At 36.2% G+C, this 5,850-nt stretch overlaps 1 long non-coding RNA gene across 1 annotated transcript; it reads left to right on the top strand.

The window, feature by feature from the left end:
* Positions 1–1,995: 1,995 nt before the first annotated feature.
* Positions 1,996–3,045, top strand: LOC141621645 (uncharacterized). The gene is made up of 3 exons (XR_012532533.1): positions 1,996–2,079; positions 2,178–2,219; positions 3,004–3,045. It is a non-coding gene; the product is annotated as an uncharacterized LOC141621645 (long non-coding RNA).
* Positions 3,046–5,850: the final 2,805 nt, after the last annotated feature.

Here is a 5,850-nt window from a genome sequence, read left to right as displayed (position 1 = left end):
TAGTGTATAGAAATTTCATTAGTGATAATTTTTTTTTGGTAATTTTCAATCTCAACCACCCATCTCAATCCAACCATCCACATTTTTTTCCTTTTCTTTTTAATGGCCTTTAATCAAATTAATCTCAACCATCCATTGAGGCCATCCAATGGCCCTTAGAGGGACTTATGGACTCACTTGGAGAGGAGGACTCATTAGATCTTACCTCTATATATATATATATATATATATATATATAGAGTTAGGATCACATGAGTCCACCCTATCTTTTTGAGTCCCATGAGTCCACTTATGTATCACAAGCTCTACACAAAAATATCACGCTATTTTTTATGAATAAAAAAAAGATTTTTTTTTAGTCTAAGCTGTGATATTGTTTAGTATAACTTGTGATATTGTATCTGTGTCTGTGAGTTCAGTAAAAGAGTATTACAAGTTATACAAAACAATATCACACCTTATAATAAACAATACCACTGGTTGTACTAAACAATATCACGGGTTATACTATACAATATCACACCACTAAACCTAACTCCGCCTTTCACCATGTTCATTGTCTGCCATCTTGTCCACCATTATAATCCGCCATTATTTGTGTCTCCTCTATTACATAGCTCAACCCCATTAGAGAATAGAGAGAGATAAGAAAACAAGACGGAGCTTCTGCATCTGGTAATCCAAGATTAGGAAATGTTGCACGCTTTAATGGTGGATTGTTACTTCTTGGAACAATATTTGGGTGATAATTATAACCAAGGTATTTAATTAGTATGCTGTGTCACAAGTTTTGCATCTCAAGTTAGAATCACCCTGAACATGGTTATATTGTTGATATTTGTTTCATTAGACGAAAATTGAACTTCTCTACACCAAAGTCTATAGATTTGCCTTTCCCGCTGACCGTCTCATTTTTGTCTCAAGTTTTACCTCTATTTACAAGGTAGAGGCGTACTATGATTGACTCATTAGTCATTCTCCCTAAAGAATTGTCCCTAGGAATGAAATTGCCGTTACTGTGGTAGGTTTTTAAGGCTGATAACATAAAATGTGCGACATCTTAAAAAGCAATTACTCAAATGCCAAGTATGAAGTATATTAATATAGTACATGTAAGAAACATTACACAAGCGAATATCTGAAAAGTTGTATAAAACAAAACATATGGTAATAAATCGTGGCGGTGGAGCAAGTGTGGGGACAGAGGGAATTGTGGTTGACAAAATACACCCCTCTGATATTCTTGTGTACAACGTGTGATATATAAGTGGACTCATGGGACTCAAAAATATAGGTGGACTCATAAGATCTTGTCTATATATATATATATATATATATATATATATATATATATATATATATATATATATATATATATATATATATATATATATATATATATATATATAGAGAGAGAGAGAGAGAGAGAGAGAGAGAGAGAGAAGATATCAACTAAGGCCATTATATCATATTAAGTCCATAAGTCCTAATGTGGGCTGTTGGATCAAGCAAACCAATGGCCAAGATTGCGCAGTAAAACCCCGCTCAACTAATATTTTATATTTACCTCTCTCCTCTTACCACTAACCCATGCATGCTATAGTGTTATGTCCATCAGTCCGTCATCATTTCCCTCCTCAATTTTCACATAATTCAAAACAACTTGCGGTTTTTTTTTCCTCTATTTCCTGTCATTTCGTCTTCCTTTTCTTTCTTCACATTGCTGATAACTGTATTTTCATCACTACTAATTAATTCCAACTCAACAGACGCCATTTTCATCACTACCAATTAATTCCAACTCGCCTGCAAACTCGCCTGTCTCCATTTTTTTATAAGGTATTTTTTCCATTCCTTATTTAGTGATTTGTACTTTGTTTTTTGTTAATTATTGCCGTTTTTAAACTATCATAAAAAGACTTCATTTGATTTTTCAATTTTCAATTATGGGTTTGCTGATGTTGATTTGTTCAATTGTTAATTATGGTTGTGCATATCAAATACGAGTTCATTTGATAATTAACAATGGTTTTTGCCAAGAAAAATGCCAAGAAAACTTCCAAGAAATCTGAATCAAAGGTAAAAATCTCGTCTTGTTGGTATAACTCTTATAGAATGATGTATAACTTCAATTAAATATATGCATAATTTTAATCCCAATTGTTTGTCATCTACAGATGGATGTTGTAGAAAGTATTGACAAGGGACTTGATATCCAGGTTAAAAGTTTCGATTTTTATTTATACGTTACTAGATGTATAACTCTGGTTACTAGATGTATAAATTTAGTACTCAATATGTATAACTCTGGTTACTAGATGTATAACTCTGGTTACTAGATGTATAACTTTAGTACTCAATATGTATAACTCTGGTTAGTAGATGTATAACTCTGGTTACTAGATGTATAGCTCTTCTGATTCTGTGACCAACTCCTCTTTCATAATGTCAAACTCTAATTGTTATATGTATAACTCTACTTCTATTTAGTTTCTATGCCTAGAGTTATACAATATGTGCCTAGAGTTATACATTTTATACCTGGATTTATACAATATATATCTAGAGTTATACAGTATATGCCTAGAGTTATACAATATATACTTTGGAGTTATACATTAGATGCCTGGAGTTATACCTAGAGTTATACCTGGAGTTATTCCTGGAGTTATTCCTGGAGTTATACAATATGCTTACAGTTATACATTTTATGGCCAGAGTTATACATTCTATGGCTAGAGTTATACATTATATGACTTTAGTTTTCAGAATGTCTAACTTTTGTTATTATATGTATAACTTTACTGTTATTCTGTATAGCTAACTTTCCTGATTATCTCTTCTTTTGAATGGTGAAAAGAATTTTGGATTTTACAGAATTTTGGTTGAAAAGAAGAGATGACAAACCATTCAAAATTCTTTTTTATATAACTCTTATTGAATTATGTATAACTTCAACTAAATATATGCATAATCTGAATCCCTATTGTTTGTCACCTACAGATGGATGATGTACCAAGTACTGACAAGGGAGCTGATTCCAAGGTTAAAAGTTTGACTTTTGTTATAACTGCAGTCATTTGTTGTATAACTCTGATTACATGTTGAATAACTTCTGCTGTCATAATGTATAACTGGAGTTATACAATATATGCCTAGAGTTATACAGTTTATGCCTAGAGTTATACATTATATACTTGAAGTTATACATTTTATTAAAAGAGTTATACATTCATGGCTAAAGTTACACATTATATAACTTTAGTTTCAGATTGTCTAACTTTTGTTATTATATGTATAACTCTACTGTTATTCTGTATAACTCTCCTGATTATCTCTTCTTTTGAATGGTGAAAAGAATTTTGGATTTTACAGAATTTTGATTTAACAGAATTTTGGTTATACATAATCTGAATCCCTATTTTGAATAACTTCTGCTGTCAGAATGTATAACTTTTGATATTTTCTGATTAACTCTACTATCAGAATGTATAACTTTACTTATATTTTATATAACTCTGACTATTTATTGTATAACTTTAATTCACAGTATGTCTATTTATTTGTTGCAAATATCTCTAATTGCAACTACAGTATGTCTAATTTTGTGTGTTGTCCTTGTTTTTCCCCAGATGGTTGAGGCCAAGCCAAGGGTAAAGAGGGTGCATGAAATCACGGTTTCGTGTCGACCTCAAAGTCTTGTCTCTCTCATTGAAATGCTTAATGAGGATCAGGTGTCCGCTGTTAAGAAAATTGGGTTTGGTGGTCTTTTGGAGCTTAAGATTAGCAGCTTCCCACTTGCACACGTTCGCCTATTCTTGGAGTCCTTCTCCGATGGGTCATATGTGTTCAGGGCTTCTCAGAAGAAGGAGTTTATGATCAGTAAGCATGACGTGTATGACTGTTTTTTGATACCTTTTGGACCCAACCGTCTCCCGTTGGTACCTACTGGTTCGCAGAAGGGGTCCAACGATCTCAAAAATAAGGAGCTGAAGGACAAATGGCGGCAAGCTTACGGGGTGGACAAAGCAAATAGTTCAATAAGTTTAGGGAAAGTTCACAAGCAACTTATGGAGTACGAGGAGGCGGACGATCATTTTTGCCGGCTATTTATTTTGTTCTCTATGTCTTTATTCCTCGCACCCAACCCAAACAACGGGATAGATTTGAAGTTGTTAAGGGCTGTAGAAGATCCTAAAGCCATTCCGCATTTTGACTGGTGCTCTTATATTTTGGAAATGATGGTGAAAGTGGGGACAGACTGTAAAAAGGGGGTAACGATGTTGGGTGGCTGTATCCCCTTCCTCATGATAAGCTACTTTTAGCGATATGATTACAAGGGTAGGCCGTGCCTCCACGATCTACCTTTGATTAAGCATTGGGATGAAACTTCGCTTATAGATAGGGTAAAATTTGAGGTGGCTCAAGGGGGATTGGGTACTTTAACTTTGTCTAAGACCAGGTATCCGAGGTGCCTTCAAGATCCCTCTTATATTAGGAGTTTGGACAATGACGCCTCGGCGACCCACGTGAACCCAAACTACTGTTGCTATCAGCCCCCCCCCCCTCTCCTCTCTCTGCTCAACTTCCGAGAAGAAGTTCATTCGATCGAACTACCGGCGGTGTCGAGGATGACCAGGAATTGAAAGCTAGGGCTGTCGATGTAAGTTCAAACTATTATATATTTTTGCAGATTGATTCTGTTTCAGCTGAACGTACCCATCTATTATAATATAACTAACTTATTGTACTTCTTCAATGCAGCGTACTCACGAGCTTTATCTACAGATTCAAAGGAACGCTATTGTGTTCTATTCATGGTACACAGATGCAACCGCAAGGATCAAAGCTGTAACTAGCGATCCGACGGGCCTAAATCCTAGTCAGGCCTCTCAAGAATTCTTTGAGGGTGAAAAGATTCAAAAGTACGTTCTTTGAAGCGAGCAGTTGCGAAAAGGTCAAGGTTTCGTTGGTAACGCTCCTGCATTTGGAGAGGTAGTTAGTGAGTCCCCCAAAAAATATGACGGAATCGATGCATCTACGCGTCAAATAAGTGAAGTTCTGTCTAGTCTCGCCAATGATGGGGGTGGCAGGGGTGGTAACCCTTGTGTTGAGCCATGTGGAGAGTCGGACAAAGCTGACGCGCCAACGAAATCAGTTGCAGTTTCATGGTCAAAGATTATGGAGGAAGTGGGAGGTGATACAGTAGTTTCTAATCCGTTGTCAGATGCTAGCCCAGGGTTAGAGGATCAAGTTGTGTGCACCCCCGTCCAAACTGTCAGAGAGCTGTTGTTGGAGGCGAAGTACACCGAGGAGGAAATTGACCAAGCCTACGGACAGTCAGAGGATGCTGAAACTCAGCCCGGGGTAGGTGATGAGGTGCATGAGCAAGTTCATGGGGAGGGATTGAAAGAAAATGTTGAAAATGTTGAAAGATTGTTAGACATTGACCATAAAAGATTGTCAGACATTGTAGACCAAGCTTACGGACGGTCAGAGGATGCTGAAACTCGGCCCGGGGTAGGTGATGAGGTGCATGAGCAAGTTCATGGGGAGGGATTGAAAGAAAATGTTGAAAGATTGTCAGACAATCAACCATCAGATAAGGAGATGGAAAAATCTACGGTCCCATCATTGCCAATGGATACACAAGAATTGATGGAGTGTATGTTTTCTACTGCTGAAATCAAGGAAGCTTTATGTGGACTTCCAGCGTACGGGAGTGGTCCTGGTGGCGAGGTAAGTTTGTTAATTTGCGCTAAATACTTGTTATACATTCGTTTTTTTTTTTAATTGGTCGTGTATAACTCTAAGTTGATAAAGTATAACTTTGTTGAAACTTATGATGAG

The sequence above is a fragment of the Silene latifolia genome, chromosome X (genome assembly GCF_048544455.1).
Source record: "Silene latifolia isolate original U9 population chromosome X, ASM4854445v1, whole genome shotgun sequence".
Taxonomy (NCBI): domain Eukaryota; kingdom Viridiplantae; phylum Streptophyta; class Magnoliopsida; order Caryophyllales; family Caryophyllaceae; genus Silene; species Silene latifolia.
The sequence above is the reverse complement of the archived record's forward strand: the minus strand, read 5'-3'. Positions and strand labels throughout refer to the sequence as shown.